Genomic DNA, 24,494 nt, shown 5'->3' with positions numbered 1-24,494 from the left:
CCTTCCAGCCCTAATGTCTATGAAATCTATGAAAGCTTATAGTTCCTACCAGGAAAGCAATGATTGTCCTAGTAGAAATATAATGCCTGTTTGTAGTTCGCGCATGTGATTGATATCATCTCAGATTTTGCCATATGAGAAACCTTCAGCTAGTTTGTGAAGATTGATTATGCAATAACTCCAATGTAGTTTGGACAAGACAACTTAGAATTGTAAAAGCCATCTAAGTTGTAGAAAATTATGTATGATATGGGAAAATTTACATATTTAAGGCAAATCCTAAATTATAGGAAGTTTGGACAAGACAGTATATCCCAAAAAATTTCATAACAATTTGTTTGTAAGGTTTCAATAATTTTATAGGAGCATATACATATCTTTCCAAATTCTTCAGGTTTTTGATTTTGGGGGAGAGTGTCTTGGGTTAAAGAAAAAAAAGTACACATATTCAATTTATTATTAATATTAATGAGAGGTTTACTTTCCTTTCAGAAATGTTATTTCCTAAGCCTAGTTTACATTTCATATTTAATTTGATCATTTCATTTTTGTTTTTCTGTGCTGGTACATATATTAGAACTTTTAATGGGCATAGGTTGTGGAGTTAAATTTTCTTATGTGTTAATAAATTTGTGGGGATTGTGGTTTGTAATTTGTCTCTCTTATTTGCATGCATGTTGTGAAACTTGTTTTTTAACTACTTTTTTGATAATCTGTATGGGAACCATTTTAGGGTATTTTTAAGCAATGTTTTCTACATCTGCAAATTCTTTACATATTTTATAAACTTTTTCAGACAGAAAAACACTAAATTTGGTGTTTTGGTGGCTCTCTCTTATATTAAGGTGATGATTGTATATCAAAATAGAATAAATAAGTCCTACTTCTAGTGCCCATTAAGATTAACAAAGTAATGCATCACAGACTTCAGTGAGAGGAGGATCATGACTTATTTTTTTGTCTGAAGGCTGCAGTTAAGTTGGTTTTAATGCTTCTTGTTTTTAAAGATATTAGACAAGCTTGTCTTTCTTGTGTTTCTGAGAAACTAATAAAATATTTGAAAATAGAGAAGCAATCAAGGCTAATCTTCAGTCATGTTTTATCTGCATAGGAATGGAAGTCTAATCCATGTTTTTAGATCATTCAGACAAAAGGTGACAAATACACAATGAATAATAATAAACTGGGCCCCAGGAAAAAAAAGAAACCCCTGAGGACACCAGAGTAAATAAGGAAAGGACTGATTTCTGACTTGATGGTAATAATGATCACTTACAGTATTCCCACATGAAGAATTAATAAGCTACAATTAATACAAAATACAACAGCTCAGATTTTAATTGGTTCTAGGAGGTGTACCTTATGTGACCATAGTCTTGGCTCAATTGAAATGGTAACCAATCAAACTTTATAAATGTATGTGATGGCTTATACAGTTCTTCACCAAGAAGGCTTCACATGCAGTCGTAATATTTCAGAGACACCCACATGATGAATGAACCTGAAGTCACTGGGAAAGTTCTACCTTGTGTTGTACTTCTGGGATCCACATTGTATCCCCACAGGGCACAAGTAACTAAATTAACACTGTGAAGTACAAAAAGGAGAAGTTTCTAGGAAGGAATAGAAAGAAGTAGGGATGAGTTATCCAAACACAATAACATATTACGTCACAAGAATACTATCTCTGTGTTTTACTCATTAAGCCAGCTGAGGAACTGAAACATACATATTGTGAGTCATATATCTTTAATTTTTGATAATACGCTTTGACAAACATTGGCCCATCATGTGATGTTTCAGTACTATGTTTCCATCAGATTCTTGTTTTACAGTTTGAATGCATATTAATTTCTGGATGCCCTTTTGGTGGGAAGCTCACAGAAATAGTTCAGTGCCATAGAAAAGACTTTTGTGATCGTTGCTGGTTGCACCATACAGGTGTTTAGTTTGGTGTGTTAACAGGTTTGAATAGTTTCAAAATGATGAAGATAGAATGCTTCTCTCAATAGTACATGTGCTGTTAGCTGTTATATTATTTCTGTTGAAGGGCATTTGCAGACAAAATGGGAGCCATAAATTGAAGTGGTGGGTTTTTGAAAACACCATATCAGTTTAGGGCCCTTTAAACCCCTGTGTCATGCACACACCCCACTGACTTACCTGCCTCTATGGCAGCAGGGAGGGGAGGATGAGCTGCTGGAGGGCTGAGTGGTCCCTGGGCTGCAGGGGTGGATCAAGGGGGCTGGTGTGACCCTCCATGGCAGCCCCCACCCCAGGGGGCACCCACGCATAGGCACCACAGCTGTGGAGGGAAGCACCGGGCCCCTGCGCAGCTCAGGCAGGCAGGTTCCAGTGGGGGGAAAAAAATGTAGATCGGGCTCACTGCTTTTCTTGAATAGAGCCTGCCTTCCCAGGCTGCTGCCAGGCTGCCTGCAGGGCTTCCTGCAGAGCCCCTGTGCTGAATGGAGCCTGGTGCTTTGCTCCATGGCTGTAGGGGCCATGGAGTTTTAGTTTGCTGCACCCCAAGTCATTTAAGGCGCATTATGCTGCTGAATTTCCCTCAGCAGCTGTATTTAATGTGCAATATGCTGCCAATGCATGCAAACACCAACACCATTAAAGCAGTGCAAAAGCATTTAGCCTGCTTTAAAGTGTCGTGCACACATGCCCCTTATTTCATCTACACATGGCTTAAAATAATTATTAGAATTATGTATATAGAACACCATTTTATTTTGTTCTAGCTCACAATCCTGGTTTTCATTCTTGTTCTAGTCATTGCCTTAGACTGTCTGTGCTTTGGTGCCTAATAGATACCTAGGACATTTTACTTTGTTTCCCAAGAGGAGCAGTAGTTAGATACCCATTTATAGTTCCTCAGCAAAGATTTCCAGAATGTCAATGGTGCCTAATGGTGAACTTGGGTACTTAACAGTCTTCATGGATTTAATGCTAAAGACTTTGGGACAGACCCCAGATTGGGAAAGTAACAGATATAATTGAGAGAGAATAAGGAAGAGGGAAAATTATGGAAAGAAATATAGGGACATTATTTATGTGTTTGTGTAGAGTTACTAATTCAAATCCAGTTCCATTATTTCCACTTTAGAGTTGCTACATCTGTGTGTAATTTGAATGTGTTTTATTTTGTATATCAAGACAAGTCTACAGTTTAGACAGAACTCAACTTAGCTAGTAGCACGTAGAGCAGATCTGAATGCTGGAGCTACAGTAGTAAATTGTCTAGCCATTAATAAAAGGGCTAAGAATCATACCTTTGTGAGCCATATCTCGCCTGCACACCAGAGATTGCTGACCCTGGTTTAAGACAACAAGTGTTAAAAATATTTTGTTTTTTCCCCCATTGTTTCCAATGTTTTACTACTTTGAAAGGGAGAGCATGGGGGCATGGTGTTCCCTTGCTGGGTGTGCAGGAACTGAAATCAGGCTCCATGTGGGGCTGTGCTTGAGCATGGGGGTTCTCCTGGACTCAGTGTCAGGCGTGTGTGTACACTGGGGGCTTGCTTCTTGATGGGATGTGGGGAGGTGAATGGCCAGTGTCCTGGGGCTTGTGCACAGGGAACTCAGATGCCTCCTCTCCCCCTCCCACTGCTGACCTGCTGCTGGCAGATGGCCAGAGGCAAGGGTGGGGAGAGGCTCTGCGCTGGCTTGGCTCTGGGAGAACTTGGCAGCGGGGGCTTGCTGAGCACTTGACTGGAGCAGGCTGAGTGCTAAAGCAACTCCCTACAAGTTGTGGGGAGTTGCAGAAGGCTGTAAAGAAGGTTGGGATGTCAGAGAACAGCAATCAAACTTGAATCAATAGTTTCAGCATAGACAACATTTTACTACTGCTATTCACTGGCTCTTAACTTACCAGCCTTTGAGTAGTTTGCTTTTTTTCCCCTTTTAATGATAGTACAAAAGACAAAGTCTCTCTTTGGGTGCCAGCAAGCTAGTTTAGTTTCCTGACATGCTTGAATCTCGTTTAAATGCTCTTCTTGTTGATCCTTTTCTTCCCTTTTTAAATACATGAAATAATGTTTTAATATTTTGTTTGGATGCTACATGACCCAGCTAAATCCAGTCTGGATAACTTCTAAATAACGTCACCAACAAAATACTTGATCATATCCATAAATTTATGTCCATGAATAGTTTCACTAACTTGGGCAAAAATAGTGCCAAAGTTAAGGGGAGATGTGTGCTAAATTACATAGGAAGTGCAAAGCCTATGCACATTTCTTTTCCTTCATGAAAGTATTCAGAGTTTCAGTTTCTGTTACAGTAGTTGATAGTCAGTTTCAGATATTAATCTCTGAAAAAATAGTTTAAAGTAAGAGTATAATAGTTATTCCAGTTTAGTTTAATACCAAGATAACATGCTTTTGTCCACTCTTATAGCAGTATAAATGGATCTAAGCCTCTGTAACAACTTTAAACTTACATTTGTCCACTCTACATTGAAAAAAAGTAACCGTTAGATAGGAAACGCTGCTGTGTACATAAAAGGGCAAGCCCCCTTCCCTCTTAAATGTGGATTAAAATGTGATCTGTGCATAACCTAAATAGTCTTGATGTCTAAGACTTCCTTAAGTTCATTGCAGCCTCTTTTATTTGTAAGTACAATATAAAACTAAGCAGTTCAGTGGGGTTTTTTAAATCCCCTTTCTCTAATGAGTATAAACTTATTTTCTAATATTTTCACAGTTAGAATGATCTCAAAACCCATGGTATCATTTTGTGCTTTGACAGTACCTTTATAAAATAAATCAGTATATTTCATGGAATGACGTCTCATCTAGTCTAGACTCCAGAAATAGATTGGCCCTTTGCAAAGTGTCCTAAATTGTATTTTCTGATACGTGTTGATTTCCCTCCTGTATTTATAAATCTGCACTCTACTTTCCCAGCTGAAACTAGATATAGATCTGATTGTTATAGATTTTTTCTCTTCTACCATTTATGGACCATTTTCTGCCAGTGATTTACAGATTCTTCAGAGTTAGGTCAAAAGATATTTTTTTCCTCCCTTTTTTGCAGCATACAACAATACTGTGTCAGCTCATGCTACCTCATTTCTTTCTGCATCAGCCCCTTCATTTTTTGGTACTGGTAGATCATAGCTGAAAATGTCACTTGGCATGTTCAAACCTGTTTTGCATGTCTCCTAAGCCACAAAAAATGTATGAGCTCAAAGGACTACAAGGTTCTTTGGGTGAACCTGATATCTTTTATTAGACCAACTTAAATAGTTCAGAAAAAGATTTCTTAGCAAACTTTCAGGTTTAAAAACCCTTCATCAGGCTAAGGAAGACTGTGCAGTTGGTGTGTGCTCTTCCTGGATGGAATGAATAGTAAGGAGGCCAGAGGCTGGGCTGGTATGCACGCAGGACAGGCAGTCAGTGAAGATGTTAATTGATTAGTCAGTGAGTGAGAGACAGGCTGGGAGTGGGGGAAGAAGGGAGATGAATGTAGCAGGTAAATAATGAAGAGGTACCTGGGGAGTCAGATGTCAAGCCGCTTGTAATGCGTCATAAATCCAGTGTCTGTTTTTAGTTCATGGTATTTTTGGTTGATGAAGTGAAATGAAGTTCATAGGTTTATCTGTGAAAAGTGTTTTGTAAGTTCCATTTGAGGATTAGAGCTGAGAGATTGGAGAGAGAGAGAAAGAGAGAGAGAGTGGTTTTCTTGTATGAAATGTGCCCCACAGGAAATTGGGTATTCTTTTCTTTGATAGATTTCCAGTGTGCGTTCGTTCTGGTGCGCAGTTGCTGTTTGGTCTCTCCTACGTATATTCCACCAGGGCATTTGGTGCATTGGATGAGATGTATTCATTGGATGAGATGTATTACATTTCTGGAGGTGCAGCTGCAAGATCCAGGAATGCTGATGGCTCTGTTGTGGGGTGTAGTAATTGTGGGGTTTGTGGAGATGTGTTGGCAGGTTTTGCATTTCTTGTCATGGCATAGTCAAAACACCTTTCAGAGAAGCCCACAAACTTCTCTTCATTGGACTCCTGGATACAGAAAGTCATGGACTAAATATAGACATTGGATTTATGATGAATTATAACCTGCCTGACATATGACTCCCCACCTACCTCTTCGTTATTTACCTGCTACATGCATCCCCCTTGTTTCTCCCTCCCCGCAATCAGTTGGTCTCTTACCCACTGACTCCTCAATTTACATCTTCACTGACTGCATGTCTTGCATGCATACCACCCCAGTGGCTGGCTTCATTACTTCTCATTTCATCCAGGAAGAGCACACACCAACTTCAGAGGCTTCCTCAGCCTGATGAAGGGTTTTTAAACCTAAAAAGCTTGCCAAGAAATTTTTTTCCAACTATTTAAGTTGGTCTAGTAAAAAAATATCAGATTCACCCAAAGAACCTTGTCTGCCTATGTCCTTAAAGCAACATGGCTGCAACCTATACTCCTATGGGCAAAAAGGTGAGTCTTGTGGTGGTATCCTACATGTTCACATTAACAGTGATCTTATGAACATTTTCAGTGTTTTGTTTAGCAAAGCTTTTATCCAGTTGAGTATTTGACCTTCTGCTACATTTTTTGTGTCATCTTGATTCTGCAACTCTTCCTCATGCTGAGAAGTACTTCTTGTTGTGAAGATTTCCATAAATCAATAGAATTATATACTCCTTCCAGAATCCAGTGTAAATAGTTAATTTCTTCTTCACTTGCTCCTTACAGTGCTATGGGAGTCAGCATAGAAACATGACAGCAAGTTCACACTTAGTTGAGCTGGCTTGTCAGGTATAACTTGATCTCATTACTACTATCCAAGACAGTTCTCAAATAAAAAAAATGTAGGAAATCTTTAAAGCTGATGTAGACTATCTTTTTATGTATATAAGAAATAAACTTGAATATTAATTAATTAGCAAAATAAAGGGAATATATTCACTTCACAACATTTGTTACTAGTTTTCATTTATAAACAGCAGCAGAGAAAAACAAACTATTCTGTTGTCTCTAATCGGAATCACAGTGGTCTCATTTTTTTATCAGTGTATTTGATGTTTTTCATGCTATATTTTTAAAAAAATAATATACAGTCATCTGTATGGAAAGTTTTACATTAAATTAAGAATATCATATTTAAAACTATAGCTAGCTTTTAAAATCCTTTGATTCAATGGGATTTCAGAATCTGGCCTATCATGTTGTAGGGTTTTTTTTTCCCCCAACATAGAGCCTTTTAAAGGTGTAAAAGAATAATGCTTATTTCTGCTTTTTGCCACCTCTTATATTTGCATCTTTAAAAATTTATAATTTTGTTAATTCATTTTTCTTTTAAATCTGCCCCAGCCATATGTTCTGTTTCGTTCTTAATCAATAAGGTTTTTCTTTCTTTTAAGATTTATATTGAGAGCCAATATTTCAAATGTCCTCTGATTTAATAAAATCATATTAAACCTGAAGATCAAATATATAGTATTTGTTATCTTCACCTTTTATAATTTTATCACATCAGAAACCATATTTCAAATTTTGGCCCTCAATATAACTCTTAAAAATAAAAGAAATATATGCTTGTATACCTAATGTTGTTATGCCTTCTACTTTAGGGTTTCCAACCAGGTTGATGCATATTAAATATGCATAAGATATACATATCTACCATAATATTAACTTTGGAGGGAGCATGAGCTGCAGTTTTATGGGATACTAGGAAATTATCAAACACAGGGACCTTTTTCACTTGTTTGTTTTAATTTTTTTTACTATTATAATTTAAATGCATGCAATAAAGGAATCACTGCCTTTTGCAGAAATTTTACGTAGCATGCATGATGTGCAAATGAACAACTCTGAAACAGGTGAATGTGCAGTATCTAATGGAATTAACAATATGGACTTCCATGACGTGTGCCAGATTGTCACAGTGTGGGGTCCCCAGGGATAGCCGTGATACCCCTAGGGTTCCTTGACCATGCCAATCCGGCCCCATGGGCACCCTCTTTCTTGCCTGCCACATCTTGGTGGTAATTTTAATAAAATTAGGAAGCTGCCCCTGAGTTTGTACTCTGGACACGGTCTTTCATAGACATTAGGGCTGGAAGGGACCTTGGAAGATCATTGAGTCCAGCCCCCTGCCCCAAGGGCAGGAAGTCAGCAGGGGTCATAGGATCCCAGCAAGATAAACATCCAAATTTCTCTTGAAGGCATTCAAAGTAGGTGCTTGAACAACCTCTGGTGGCAGGCTATTCCAGACCTTGGGGGCTTGGACTGTAAAAAAATTCTTCCTTATGTCCGGCCTGAAACAGCCCTGAAGGAGTTTGTGACTGTTTGACCTTGTCATCCCTTGGGGCACTCTGGTGAACAGATGTTCCCCCAGCTCCTGGTGAGCACCCCTTATAAACTTATAGGCAGCCATCAGATTACCCCTGAGCCTGTGCTTTTCCAGGCTGAAGAGTTCCATAGCTCTCAGCCTCTCATCATAAGGTCTGCTTTCCTGACCTCTGATCATGTTCAGGGCTCTTCTCTGTACCTCTCAAGCTTCTTCACATCCTTTTTGAATTGCAGAGCCGAAAACTGGATGCAGTACTCCAGCTGCGGCCTCACCAAGGCTGATTACAACAGGAGAATGACATCCTGGGATTTGCTTGAGAAGCATTTATGGATGCAAGCCAGCGTTTTGCTCACTTTACTAGCTGCATTGAAGGCCCATGTTCATCTTGTGGTCAGTCATGACCCCTGAGTCCTTTTCATCTGTAGTGCTAGCCAGTGTAGCACTGCTGAGCCTATAAGCATGCTGTGGGTTTTTCTTCCCAAGGTGGAGAACCTTGCATTTTTTGGTGTTAATATCATCAGGTTCTCCTCCACCCATTTCCTGAGCCTGTCAAGGTCAGCCTAGATCGCCCTCCTATTCTCAGGTGTGGATGCTTTACCTCATTGTTTGGTGTTGTCGGCGAACTTGGCCAGTCCACTTCTGATACCAATGTCAACATGAAGATGTTGAGCAGTGTTGGCCCAAGGACAGAGCCTTGAGGGATACCATTGGTCACAGGGCACCTCGACAATTGACTTCCATCAACCACCACTGTCTGGGTCTGAACACGGAGCCAATTCCCCAGCCAGCAGATCATGGTGAAGCCAAGGCCACACTTGGCCAGTTTTACCAAAAGGTGATCATGGGATAACAGACTGAAGGCTTTTTTAAAGTCAAGATATACAACACCCATCTCTTCTCCCTTGTCCAGGTGATATTTTCTATTACGATGAAGTAACCTAAGATTGGTCAAGCAAGACCTACCTGAAGCAAACCCATGCTGGCTATCCCTCAGGATGCTGCCATCGGCCAGTCTGTTAAGAATGGACTCTTTGATAATCTTTTCCAAGACCTTCCCTAGAATAGTGGTCAGGCTGATGGGCCTGTAGTTTACCGGATCCACTTTCCTCCCCTTCTTGAAGGTAGGGATGGTCTTGATGGACCCCACTGAGCCCTGTGGGTTCTTAGACCCCTTTTGGGTCCCACTTCAAAATAGATGCCTCACAGGACACCCTCAGCCTTATGGGCTAGATACATGGCTCCAAAATCACCCCTTTACCATGCCCCAAGCCTCACAGATGGTCTTTAAATATTATCTCTCCTGTAGCCTAGCTATAGCTTGGGCTCTTGTCCTCACTGGGCTCTCCACAGCTGTGCCCCACACTGGCCCTAGGGTCTGTTCACCCCCCGTTGCTGCGCCCTACACTGGCACTGGGGTCTACTCACCACCCCCAGTTGTTGCACCCCACACCAGCCCTGTGGTTCCCACACCATAGTGGGCCCCCAAAGAGGCCTCCTCCTTTCCCCAATAGCCTCAGCCCGATCCACCAGCCTATAAACAGCAACTAAAATATGAGCTCCTGGGCTATATCATAATACAGGGAGTTCAGGGGTACTCTGTCCCTTTAACAAAATCAAACTTCTCCTAGCATTAAGTGCCTTGTAGACCAGGGTCTGCGGTGAGCTTCTGGAGTCCCTTAATCCTACTTGGAGTAGAACAGGCAGTCAAGCCTCCCTGATGAGCTTCTTCTCTGGGAGCTCCTTCCTCCTTGGCTGCTGACAGATAACTCAGCCTCTAGTCCCTGCCCTGGGGTATATATATGCCCAGGGCCCTGCCTCTTTTGATCAACTGACCGTGTGCAGGTGCAGGATAATTTACTTGTTAACCTGTTGCCATAGTAACCTGCACCCATGGACTTCTGTCTGGCTTTTAGGGCCCTCTCCCTAGGTAGTTTCTGCTCTTAAAGGAACAGGCAACTTAGTGTCCTGCAACACAGATAAATCAGTATTACACACACTTCATTCTCATGAAAAGGAAAAAAAAATAAAATTGGGGTTAGTCGTTCTTTGTTGTTATAGAAATGTTTCCTTAGCTCATTAAAAGATCTTCTCTTTTCTTTCTTTGGTTGTACATTGCAGAGACATCTTCAAATACTAGAATACCAGAAGCATAAATATCACTAAATGAGCCACATTGGTTACCTTTGTAAATAATTTCAACTGCTGAAAAAAAAAAGAAATTGTACACATAGCTATAAGATATTTTTGTAAGTATTACTGAAAATTATTGAATCCATATACATATGTGGATTATATGCATCTACATCTATAGATATACATATAGATAGACACATACACACATAGATTAAAGAATGTAATTTAGGGTGTGGTTACTCATCACAAGTGTCACATGATAACTTTAAAGAATATTAGGTTATGATTAAAGTTAGCACCTCCTGGGTGCACATTCAGGGTTAAAAACGTCTGTAACTTGTATAGCTCTGACCTGTTGCTAGAGGCCTGGCAGGCAAGGGCATGGCTAGGAGCTAACAAGTGCACTCCGTGCCTGTCCTGCCCACCAGATCTCTAGCAGAAACAAACACTCCCCCTCCCCTGACTCAACTCCAGCCCCTAGCACCTGAGTGTGCACACACACATGGCTGTGTGCATATATGTGTGCTGGCTTATGTAATTATACATGCATACATGTGTGTATTTGGTTTGAGGAAAAATAATTGGTGTATTTGTAAATCAGATTTGGAGAGTATAGTTATATATACATTTTCCTACCTTGGTCAAATCTGCTTGGTAACATATGTTCAATATTAAAATATAACGTTGGGAATGTAGATGGTGTAAATCAGAGTTGGATATTCCATAATGGAACAATAAATAGGCATCAAATAGGTTATGGAGTTTAGTATCTTATTTAACCTATATTTTTATTTTGATGGGCATTCTTTGAGTAGCATTATGAGTAATGCAAATAAAAGGTTTCCATCTTAGAAGAACTCAATATTGATTTGCTTGATTGACTGCTGTTCAAATTAGTCTTCTTTGTCAAAGTGTAAACAAATAGCATGATGGATTGCTCTGTCATAGTCAAATTTAAATAAATGAAATGAGATGGTATGAAAGAATCCAGCATGAGGCATTACTTTTTTTTACTCAGTACTGTGCAGGAATCTACACAGACAGGATAGTGGGTTCAGATTTAGTTGTGGTTACTGAAAAAAAGGGTGTATCTACCATGTCATTAAAGCAGTGATAAACTCCAGCAGTTTTCACCAGAGTTTATCACAGTGCTTTAATGACATATGTCAATACTCAAACTTTTCTGGTCCAGGGTCATGTGCAGATACTGTGCCCAGGACTGCAGCACTTTCAGCTGGGGTGGAGCAGCCATGGGCTGGCAGGGACCCTGGAGGTGGGGGTGGGGGGGATCAGCTCCAGGAGGCGGCCTCAGGGCTGGCTGGGGCAGGAGAGTGTCCCAGCATCTGGAGCCCTATTGTTAGGCAGCAGACAGGTGCCTAGTTCCCTGCTGCCTGGGATGACCAGGTGCAATGTACACCTGGGTCAGCATTTACAGGTGCAGTTATTTTTACCACTGTAGTGGCAAACATTAGTTTGCTGCAATACAATAGCATCTAATTTCTAGACTGTTACACTTTACACTGCAGCAAATTAACCTACTGTGCAGTTAAGCACATGTGCAGATGCACCAAGAGAATCCTAGGAAGGACTGCTCCGGAGTAGTGCATTCAGTGAAAATATATGGTATGGATGGTAAAGGAAACAACAACAAAACACTATCTGTGTTTGAGGGCTGAAGTTTAATACCTTGTGTATGAAGTCCTAGTTACAGTAAAAGAAATCCTGCTCTCATTGATGTGTATGTTTAAAATTTTCTTGGTGCTCAATGGCCCATAATTTCAGTGATTAAGCACGACTTAATAAATGGTCCCATTGACTTTAAGTGCAGTTATTTGTGGAACAAAACACTCATTTTGAAGACTGATATTAGAATCTAATTTTAATTCAAGAGATCAAATTACTAGTGTTTGTCAGAACTTATTTTCACTACTACTACTTTTAAATGTAAGATACACCACTATAGGGAATAACAAGTTTTTGTTTGCTTGTTTTGAACAACTTTTCTTAGTGGTTTACCTGTTTTCTTCTTTGGTAAAATGTTGTTTCATGAAAGGCATTACTCCTAGCCATATCTTGAAAGTTCTTACCATTTAAAATACTATTTCAGCTGCGGTAATCGTAACCGTTAGAGAAATATTAGCATAGGCCAGCAGATCTTGAAAAAACTCTCTCTAAAATTAGTACTGTTTGGGTTCTTCTACATGAGACACTTTACTGCACAACAGCATAGTTTACTACACAGTAAGTGTGTGCATCTACACATGCACATGCTTACTGTGGAATAAACTTTGCTAATCACGAGTAAATTTACTACCTGCAAATGCAAGTAGCAAATTTACTTGTGATTACTTACTATGCATAACCCATGTAGATGCTTGATAGAACAGGCTGGGGAGCCTGCTGTTTGCTCAGCTCCATGATTGCGGAACTGGGTAGGGAATGGCATCTCCAGCTCCTGCCCTGCAGTCATGGAACAGGGGCTGGGAACTGTCCCAGTCAGGGGCACGTCCCAGCCCCATGCACCAATTGGGTGATCAAGGCATGGGGCTTATAAAGAGTTGCAGGGCTGAGGTAGGTCCCAGTCCCTCCACTTCCTCTCTTTCCAAGTCCCCTACCCCCAACTGGGGAACCAGAGGCAGGAGCTCCCTGCTGCCAGGGCAGGGGAACATTGTCCCCACCCCAGCAGCAGGCAACCCTCAGGGTAGCTGTCTCCTGGCCCGGTGCTCCCTGGCAGCCCCTGGGCTAGCACCCAGGGGGAGCTTAGAGCTCTCCCTGGTGGTGGCAGGTTAGCAAATCGTCTCCCACTTCCCTGCATACGTAGATGCTGGGCTGGGAGTGGTTACTTGTGAATAGTTTACCTACAAGTAAATTGCTCCTACATCAAACGCATGTGTAAACACACCTTTGTCATGTACTCTGGTATGCAAGCACTTCTTTTTAAAGATATATAAGTATTATCTTTTAAAATTACACTGATTAGAAAATGTCTTTATTTAGCTTAACACAGAGACCATTTAAACATGAGTAGATTCTGGTCTGTCTCTTAAAACTGTCTCTTGAACCTCAGAACACATCTATTTTACTGTGTATTGCAGAACAAGGCATGCAAATCAGATGATTTTGGGGGGTTTTTTTGTAGAGGCTATATTTATGTTTAATAGCATAGTACCACTCTAACTGTTATTTAATATATGAACAAGTATGTTTTATGAATTTGCTTTACATATTTCAGCATGTATTATATGAGAAACATTTTCTTTTTGCAGTAAAGACTTGTGGATCTAATCTTCAGGGACCCAGTGGAACTTTCACATCCCCCAATTTTCCATTCCAGTATGACAGTAATGCCCAGTGTGTCTGGGTCATCACAGCCATCAACAACAACAAGGTAAGCTTAAAACTCAGAACTATTTAAAAAAAAAATCCATAGTGTAATAGCATACACAGATTGTAATGTTTAATGTTAATATGATTTATTTCAATTGATCTTCTTAGTGCTTTACAGACATTTAAAAAATTGCTTATTATTAATTATGTAAGGACAGATTAGTTAACTCCGCAGTAAAGCGCATGTGTAGATGCACCCTCTGTGTTACTATTTCTGGCCCATTCCATGGTCCTCACATAGATCCTTCTGGGGACTTAATGATCTACATTCTAGGAGAAGAATAAAACTAAAGAAGGTGAGGAGAAGTGTGAGCAGTCCAAATATTGGGACCATGCTGAGTTTCAGCAGTTCTTAGGGTAGACGATAAAAGCTGGATCTATATTAACTTAAATGTGGAAACACATCACACTGTGGAATCCATATTTAAGTGGGTTCTATGGCTGTAGTGGGAATGAAAGTCCTTTGCAGAACATTTCTAGTGAAGTATTGCCATCAAAAACCTCCATATGGAATGAGACTTCTGGCGCTGAATTGAAAAAAAAAGTTTGTTTTTCAAATATAGTCTTTATTGTTAGTGGATCCATGGATAAAGACTTTGTACATGCATGCAGGAGAAACACTGATGCCTGATAAATTCAGGATGAATGCTTGGGAGGCAGTGCAGAGTGTTCTTTAATGCTGCTCCTTTTCTGAGGTGCTCTTTAGTATCCACTGGTATTTTGGGTGGATGAAAATAAGACATTTTAGATTTCTCCTACGAAATGATTTTTACTCAAAATGTTTAGTCCTCTCCCTGTTAAATGAACACCTAATTCAGCTAATTTACATTCATACAATTAATATTCCTTAAACTTAATGAAAATGTCCATGAAACAAAGCCTTTCATTATTAAACATAATTCTTTTCTCTATATTATATTGCAGTTTTATTTTGATTAGTTGTGTTTTAGATTATCCTGTAGTTACAATGTATTGAATTGTTCCTCGCAGGGTCAAAACCAAGCAGTATTTTTTATTGAGAATTATATATTTACATAATGGGGAGAAATGATAAGAGAAACACATCTTTATTTAAAAATGCAATGAATTTATTTTTCATTTTAACTAGGGGATATAATTTTGAATGTTCCTTTTTTGGCATTTCATCACCCCTATTATCCTGTTCAAATGGCTTCTCTCTGTTTTGTGTTAAAGGGCTGTGTGTTTCTGAGAGCAGAATTTTAAATGTATGAAATACGCTTAGCAATGAATCATTGATTTTTTTGACTCAGGAGCAATCTTGCATTACTCATTAACTGTGCTGGTGCTGCTTCTGCTATCACAGAGGTGATTCGTTTGGCCTCCAGGGAGGGAGAAATGGCTGTTGACTGTACAACTGGACTGCTACAAAGCTGTTTTTTCCAGTTGTCATAGTTGTCCCCTTATGATCTCTCTACCTATTTACTGTTGAAGCATGCAAATTTAATGTAGTCTTGTTAGTGTACTTTCATTTCATAATAAGGTGTGCACAGTTAACCTAGAATAAAAATTAATGTACACTGTTCATATTACTAGAGATGGTTGAAAAACTTAAATGGATTAGTTTTCCAGCAGAAAAATGCGCTACCAATGAAACCAAAATGCTTAGTGACACCTTTTTTTGGAGGAAAAAATGGTGTGTATTTGGGGGGGTGGGAAGGAGTTCTGACAATGTCCAAATGACATTTTGACAGCTCAGAATGCAAAGTTATGTTTTTCTCACATTTTTGTCTTATTTTTGTATTAAATATTATAATTGAAAATATAAAATCAAAACATTTATGTGCCTCTCTCCTTGTGTCAAATGAGTTATACATATAAGCTTCCCTGGCTTTATTATATCAGTGTCTTGGGAACCTCAGAATTGGATAAACCACAGTGAACCTGTTTGAGCTCACTAACATGACATGGTGAGTTGGTACCCCTGTGAGGTGTCAGGACCTGGACTCTTGGTTGCCCAGTGACATCCAGATCAGATGTGGATTCATAAACCCAATCTCTCCAACTCTCACTTGGAGTTAGATGCTGAATGTATTCCTTTAAAAATGGGACAGAGATCTTTGATTTTAAAATGTGGTTGGAGCTACAAGGTATAAAGCAGTTCAATTGAGCTGCCCCCCACTATTTTACAACCATTCATGGTTTAGTCAGGTGGTTAAGGCACTCTCCTGTGTGGTGGCACATGAAGGTGCCTTAGTCACCTGATTATAGGCTGTCCCAAGATATGGGGTCCTCTCCACCCTTCCTATGGGAGCTTTGCCATGGGATAATGGGTAGAGAGAGAGAGATGCTTTTGACAAGGAGAGGCAGCACAACTTTGGCCCAGTCTTGAAACTGCTCACTTGAAAGAAGGGGAACCCCAGTTCTGGATATCCAGTCTAAGTCTCATTTAAGGATTTTAGAGTTAACACTCATTGGACAACATGTATGAGCAGTTCTTGGACCCAGGGATCATTGCCCCAATCTTCTCTCACCCAGGCAAGTGTTTTACTCACTGAGTTAAGAGTCATACTTTTGATCTCTGGCCCAATTAATCTTGAATTCTTTTCTGTATAGTGGCACAGCTTCAAAAGGAGTGTTGCTCCACCTCCAAATGGATGATGAGAAGTTGTGAGGGCACTCTCCTGAGGGATAGTTGATCTGAGTTTACTTCTTTTTAGGCTGACATGGACCTAGAACTCATAATTCAAGTTCCACTGAGTTGTTTGAGCTATGTACTGGATCTCCGCCTAGGTCCTGTTGTCTTTCAAAGATTACTCTTTGCATAAAATATAATTTCCAAAACTAATTCAAACCAAAACCATTTCATCAATTTATCTGGAACTAGTAAGCAATGGTTTCAGCAATGGTTAACTGTTCTGATACTAGCTTTGCAAGAAAATTGGCTTTAGTGAGAGTTTATATCCAAGAACTTTCAGATTAAAAATTGAAATATAAAGGAAAACAGGTGCTTTTACAATGCAAGCAGTCTGCAGCCTTAAATATGTCACTGCTACTTGTGCTATGATCCTGACTGAGTAACGTACGTAAGCATTTGTGTACATTTTATATTGATCTCCCTATTCCACAAACAGCTAAGGCCAAGATCCATAGATTTGAAATGCTTACCATTTAAGCATACATTTAATTTTCTGGTGAATAGAAATAGGGTTATTGATGCTAAAAAGTAACTATGCATGGAAGTGTTTTATTGGGTTGTTATATGTGTTAAGGTATGTTTGTAAGGTATGTGTTTCCCAATGTTGTGGGCGAAAAAAATGGTCATGATTCTAAAATGTGGGATAATGTTGTGCCCAAATACAAACCAGGCAAGTTGAGTAACCTAGGTCACCTTAAGCCAAAAGCCTGATGCAGGATTCAGTTAATAAGGTGAGCATGAGCCACCAATGCAATGCTGTAGCCAGAAAAGGAAACCAAACTCTGGCATGCATCCATTGGTGCATCTCAAGCAAAACGAGGGATGTTATCCTCCCACTTTACTTGGCCTTAGAGAGGCCACAGCCGGAGTACTGTATCCAGTTTTGGGCCCCCCACTTCAGGAGGGACATGGATTGAGAGAGTCTAGAGAACAGCCACCCACATGATCAAAGGCCAAGAGAAAAAGCCTTACGAGCAGAGGATGAGGGACATGGGACTCTTCAGCCTGGAGAAGAGAAGGCTCAGGGAAGACTTGGTGGCAGCCTATACATATATAAAGAGTGTTCTCCAAGATCTGGGAGAACAGTTGTTTATCAGGGCTCCCCAAGGGATAACAAGATCTAACAGCCACAAATGTCTGGAAAGCCGATTTAGACTGGACATACGAAAAACTCCCTTACAGTCCGAGTGTCCAAGGTCTGGAACAGATTCCCCCCAGAGGTGGTGGAAGCACCTACTCTGGACTAATTCAAAATGTGTTTGGATACATATCTTGCTGGGATTTGACCCCAGCAGAGTTCCTTCCTATGGCAGTGGGGCTGGACTCCATGATCTCACAAGGTCTCTTCTGGAAAAGTCCCTAATGTCTATGAAATCAAATTAATAAAGAATCAGTTAATAGAATGTAATTAATGCCATCCATTAATAAATAATTAAATAAATTAATGCCAGTCAGACTTTATGAAAAATGGATCTTGTCAAACAAACCTGAGTTCATTCTTTGAAACAGCAAGTTTGGTTGATAAAGATAACTGCATACTTAGAAACATAAGACATGAACATTTGTAAGGCTTTTGATGCTGTATTGCCTGCTGGTATCTGATTAAAACATTAGTGCAATATCATATCAATTATGTTAATGTTAAATGGATTAAGAACTAGTTCACTGAACAGAGCTAAAGAGAAAAATTAAAGAGACTAGTCGATGGGAAAATCACTGGAGGGAGGTGATTCTAATGAAGTTCCATAGGGAGGGGTAGCAGCATTCTTTGACATTTTCTTCCAGTACATTGATTATCATATAAAACCACTGCTGATCACATTTGCAGTTGACACAAAGAATGGTAAAATGGCAAATAATGTTAAGTTGAAGGAAGACAAACAGAGCATTTGTGGGATAAACTGGGGCTTCTTCCAACACAAAGCTTCAATACAACAGAATGCAAAGTTACATATCTAGGTAGAAGGAATTTGTATATGTCATGCCTACAGACTAAAACAGTATACCTGGAAAGTAGAGAATCTGAACAGGATCCAGGGATCATTGTGGACAAGCTACTTATTATGAATTCCTAATGCAATTGTATGATGCAGTACCATTTCAAGGAAGATGGGCACCTGGGGCAAAGCCTGCAGCAGCAGCCCGCCTTTGCCCTGCGCACAGATCCGGGATGCACATGGCCCCCAAGCTTGCCTTTGAGTGCACAGAGCAGTCCCACCCTCCCCCCATCTCCATGCCCCCCCCCGTGAGCATTCTCAGCTCCATCCCATGCCCCGCACTGCCCTAGCTGAGCAAAACTTGTTGGCACCCCTTCTGTTCAGTCCCTGGGGTGGTTGCCCAGCTGCTCCCACCCACCCCCATTTGCTATGGCACTGATATGACAAATGGGGATAAAGGGATTCTTGGGTGACAAACGGGTGGAGGGTGGTCGGTGAAATTATTTTTAATTCTCTATATGACCGTGTTACAAGCAATACTGAATACAGTTTTTGATGCCACATTAAAAAAGGATATGGTAAAATTGGAAAGGGTACCGACAAGTCTTAAATATGCAAAACTGGAGAAGAAATCTTACAAAGAGAGACCCAAAGACTTAGCTTATTAAAAAATATTATTTAGTGTTGCCTTGATTACCTTGTATAAGTACTTTCACAAGGAGAAAAATAGGATACTCAAGAGTTCTTTAATTTAGAAGAGAAGGGTATAACAAGAACAACTAGCTGCAAGATGAAGCTAGATAAATTCAAATTGGGAACAACCCCCCCCTTTTTTTTTAAATTATTGGAGCAAACTACTGATGAGGTGGTGGATTCTCCATTTCTTAATGGGGCAAGAATGTCCTTAGAGCATCCTCGGAAATACATTTTAGTAAAATGTAAGATATGATCTAGTTAAAAGTTACTAGGAAGTTTTTGGTCTCAATATAAGGGTAACTATGTAAATTGCAATAACCTGTAATATACAAGAAATCTGATTTTAAGATCTAATGGAACTTTCTGTTCTTAAACTATGAATATATGAAGAGTGTTCTTAATGTCCTGATGAGAGTACCCTTTACAGTCTAAGCTGTCTCTCTCTTATAGCAATGAGAAGTAAAAGGTCAAAAAGAAGATTTTTTTTTTCCCTCAGGGACCTAGCTGGGATTAGGAAAATCCAGATGGATGACTGAATAGGACCTGACTTCCAGTCACATATGCTTTATCCATTTGTCTCTTTGCCATTTTTAGGAGCTTCTTGATTCTTCAGCAACACAAGCTGAAAATGGAGATGATCTCTGAGGTTATTATTTGAATTGTAGATGCAGCATTGTCTGAGTTCTCAAATATATATTTAAATAATTTATTTCACAGCGCTTTCTCCTGAACATCTGAGTGCAGCAATTGATCTAGTTTTGCTGACTGCATCAATATGTCTTTTAAAGGGAGCGGATACTTATGCTAGTATTCAGTTGTCTGCTCCAAGATGGTCCCATCAAAGTTACTTTAATTTTTTTTTTGAATGGCTATATATATTCCTAGTAAGAAAATTAGAGAGAACTAGGACACTATAAAAAATTTACAACTTTAACCATTAAACTAGCCTTAGCCAGTTACACCTTTCTTGATCCATTTTTCATGCTAAAAATTCTACAAAGTACTGTGGTATTAACACTGATGGGGCATGTTAAGGAGTAGATAGGATTCCCACCCTCCCCACTCCCCAAGAAAAGCCCAGAAAATCACAACTTGCCTGGCATTAGAACATTACATGCTGGCCCAGGAGTATTATTGCAACATATATATGCTTAGCAATGCACAAAGTAAGAAGTTATTTTTCACAAAGTGGAATGAAGAAATTGCCATAGAATAGGGTGATTGGGAATGGGGCAGTTTCACTATGTATGCCAAGATGTTGGGGGATGATGGGGTTACGTTTGTTTAGCTTATTTTGGCTCTGTTTTGGGCAACTATCCAATTCTGAATTATCTTTCACTGCTTGCTGGAAACATTTTCCTTTTGTTTTGGAGGTAATAAGCAATGATACTGTATTTACTCAAATCCAAAACAAGAACGTTTTTCCCAGTCAACATGGGTGGGTGGTGGTGGGGATCTCATCTTGGATATTCATCAGGGCTGAAACTGAAGCTGAACTGCCACCTCCCTCTGGCTGGGATGGCTCATTTGGCAGGTCAGGAGTCTCACAGTGCCGAGGTGGGAGATGGGGAGGGGATAATGGGGGAGATCTGCATGTGCAGCTAAAGGGGAGCACAGGGGAGACCACACAGTCTGTCCCCCACTTCCCCAGTTGTGCTCTCTCCCCACTTACCTTCTACTTTGGCTCCTGTTGCTCCAGCCCCAACCTGGCCTGGGTCGGAACTGTCACCTCTTCTCCCTGGTTGGTCTGGGCTGGGGCTGAGCCAGGGCCTCTGTTGTTGCTGGCTGCCCTAGAGCCATAACCAAACTGCACAAGTAGTGCATGCTGGAGGAGGGCAAGCAAGGTGGGGGGGTAGCATAGGGATGGGGGTGAGGGGTTGGAGGGAAGGCAGTAGTGGGCAGACAAAGGCATCAAAAGGGGAAGAGTAGGGGGACACATGGCGGGAGGCATGTGTTGGTGATGTTCCATTAATTCAATTCTATACATGGAAAATGATAATTTATCATTTTCCATGTATATACTTCTAATGAAGTGCGGGGCAGGATGTCTTAAATTTGTAAGAATCATGGATTTGGGTAAATATAGTATTTGCCTCAGAGGTGCTGAGAGGCTTAACTTCTCAGTGGGGTTTTTTTTTTTTGGCTTGTTTGTTTTTGAGAAGTTCAAGTTGAAGATGCCTTTGACTGTAAATAATGGTAATTATAAGTAACAATCTGAGACCAAAATGTAAGGATCTGTGGTCTAATATACAGCAGAATAATTAGTACTAGATCATTATGACTCTGATAAAAACAACTGGAAGCATGGGCAGCAGGAGCCAGAAATCATCCCTGATTCCTCTGGACTTCAGGTCAGCATTGCTCCTTTCCCACCCTTGAAGTATTTTGGTAGCAGAACTGGCCAGAATGTGAGATGGATGGGAAGTACCATAGGGAATAAATAGTACATCTGCAATAAGTGCTGTTCAACATGCACATGAGTGAAAGGACCTGATTCTTAGGGCTCACTTACACTACTTCTCATTGCTGCTTAGATGCCCATTTTCTTCCATTTGGCTTGCACCAAAGCCTAGAAATTAGACAGTAGTTTTTAGAGCAGCTCTGCTCCTCTAGTACAACTCTATGTGCTCTAGTACAACTCTGGGTACATGCAGACGTTCCAAGCACCCACTCTACAATCACATGGTTTGCTTTTAGCCACGTGATCATAGATCAGATCCTGCTTGACTAGACATTCAGAAGGAACATAATCTAAGTAAACTGGGTTGGTGAGAGGGGAGGGTGGGGTTGGAGGGGCTTAGCTGGTCCACAGGGTGCTTTGGTGGGACTGGGTGGGGGGAGGTTGATGGGATGGGTAGGGACTAGCAAGTCCATAAGGGGGTTAGAGGGTCTGTGGCTGGGTGTGGGGGCATTCTCCATTCTGGGATGGGGAAGTTAGAAGGCTAAAAATAGCTCGGTCAAGATTGGGATCAGGAAAAGTACAACCCTGGGGCTGGGGTGAATGGCTGGACTTCCCGAGCCTGTGGCCTACATTCTGAGTATGTACAGATGTTCTGTAGATCAGGATAACCTCTTTCCAATCTAATTTAGTGTACCTCCTCAGGTGAACTAAGATTGGGCTGGCATTTTAGCCTAATCTAATCTCCCTGAGCACCTGTATAATTTGGCACTTAAATTGATTTAACCCCAGTTAGGTCAATCTTAATGTAAAATGTGCACCTACCCTGTCAAGCTGCATCTCAGGCATGATACTTAGTGTGTTCTCAAGACCACTCTAAGCCAGATGCACTATCTAATTTCTGTGTTTTGGCATGTGCTGAGCATTAGCGAGTGGGCAGGACACATTTCTTGAAGGCAGTTCTCAGTTCAGTACAGAGGTAGTGTACACATAGCTGTAGCCCACATCTTTGCTTTAGTGCTTAAATTCATATTAAGCAAAAAGAGAGATCTCTAAGAATTGTGTCTGACATGGTATTTCCTTCCTTATAAAGTACAGAAATAGAAACTACAGTGAGAGGAAAAATACCTGTCCCAAAGCATCTCTGACAGTTTAGATGATGTGTCCAATGTTTATAAGATTTTAAAACAAAATTGTCAGTCTCAAGGATTTAGATTCTTTGAGTATTTTAAGGTCTCTTCTGTTTTGTCATTTGTAACTAGTTCCCCAAAATATACAATATTCTGAGGGAAAGAGGATTGATGTACAAGTCTAAAAGACACAGTCATGAGCAGTGTAAATGATTATAATTCCCATTGATCTCATTCTTATGCCACAGTTGAATTTGGCTCTAAGAATCTATTTCTCTTTGGACTATCTTCAATATCAATTTATATCAGTGCAACACAGACTGGAGAAATATCTTTGGTCCCAGTAAGTCATCTGCCTCCTGAGTTACTGAATAACAATTGGCCCCTAGTACCACACTGTTAAGCAGATGTGCCTTTCATTTCCAAGCCTTATTTGCAGTGGAGTAGAACCGTGCCTTTTGATAATCTGAGAGCAGTATGGACCTATCCATGCAAAAATGAAATTTAAGGCTGTGAGAAAAGCATCTAATTTCTTTTGGGCTGCATTGTCAGGACCATTTCTGGTCCAGTCTTCAATTGTGTTAATGTCTGTTTCTAATGAAAAACAATTTCTCAAAACAAAACAAAAATCCTCTGTTTTAATGGGAATGTAGGACACTATTAAACCTCAGTAAGTATTTATAGTATTGCCAGGGATAGCAATGCCTGTAATATCAGATTTTATGGTTCATGGGGCAGAGTTTGAGGAATTAAATACAAATCAATAGTGTAGGGAGGATCATGTGGCTAGAAGTCAAATGTTAAAACTCATTGATCAGGGTGCGCAAGGGGCTGCCATCTTTGAGGCCTGCATCTTTGTATTGTTGTTGTACAGATTTGTATATTAGCATTCTCATTAAATTGTGCTGTAGGAACTTTATCTCTTCAGTTATTAAGAATATAATTAAAGTCACTGCCTGGGGGTGGGGAACCGTGATGTATCAGAGCTACAAACAAGACTAAAGAAAAATATGAATCCAGAGCATTTGGAGATTAAGAACTAAATATAAGATTCTCCAAATAAAGTTGTCTTGGATGATAACATACCTGGCTCCAAATTAGAAATTATTTTATCAGTTTGGAAATGAATGGGTCTGTGAATCATTGATGCTATTCCACATGTTTTTAGTCTTCATAGAGCAAAGTAAATGCTTGCCCCTTTGTGCTCCAACTAAATTTCAAATGTTTCATGTCAGTTAAGTTAAAGTTTTCTGTAAGAGAGTGGCAACCAATTTGTGACAATTTAGATAGTAAGAATTTTTTGGCCCTGACATTTTGAAAAGGGAATGATTTAAATAATGAAGTAATAGTGATGGTAACATTAGTTTACATTTTGTTGCAATTGCTTGAACATCAAAGAGAAACCCATGAATGTAGCCTAATCTAAAAATAAAAGCAAAAAAATGATGCAGCTCAAAGCAGTCAAAACATTTGTGTATGGGATGCAGCGAGAATAAATTGAGGAATGAAAAAATGCACAGGAACCTTGAATTCTGTGTCCACAGAAAAAACCTAACTGCCCATCTTTCTGATAAGGACAATGCCAGGGATTTGTCTCTGACAAAAGATAGTGCCTACTATAAATAAACATACAAACCATCTCAATGTTTTACACAACGAGTGAGAAAATACTGATCTGAAGAGGACATTATTTGATTTTTTGTTTTTGTCCAAAAGGCCTTTATAATATTAGGGGGGTAGGTATTTGACTTTTAGTGTATGATTTGTTTTTTTCTGGTTCTAAGATGGCAATTCCCCCTTTCCAAAAGGAGTATTTCTGGGGGACAAGGGGAGGGACTT

General features: G+C 40.0%; 1 long non-coding RNA gene across 1 annotated transcript in view; it reads left to right on the top strand.

Moving 5' to 3' along the window:
• The window catches only part of LOC109305145, a 135,085-nt gene that overhangs the window by 47,543 nt on the left and 63,048 nt on the right, over positions 1–24,494 (top strand). Inside the window, exon 2 of the long non-coding RNA XR_002099566.1 lies at positions 13,718–13,839. This is a non-coding gene — a long non-coding RNA (uncharacterized LOC109305145). The remainder of the gene's footprint in view (positions 1–13,717; positions 13,840–24,494) is intronic.

This window comes from Gavialis gangeticus, unplaced genomic scaffold (genome assembly GCF_001723915.1).
Source record: "Gavialis gangeticus isolate Ggan-Ray unplaced genomic scaffold, GavGan_comp1, whole genome shotgun sequence".
NCBI lineage: Eukaryota > Metazoa > Chordata > Crocodylia > Gavialidae > Gavialis > Gavialis gangeticus.
The sequence above is the reverse complement of the archived record's forward strand: the minus strand, read 5'-3'. Positions and strand labels throughout refer to the sequence as shown.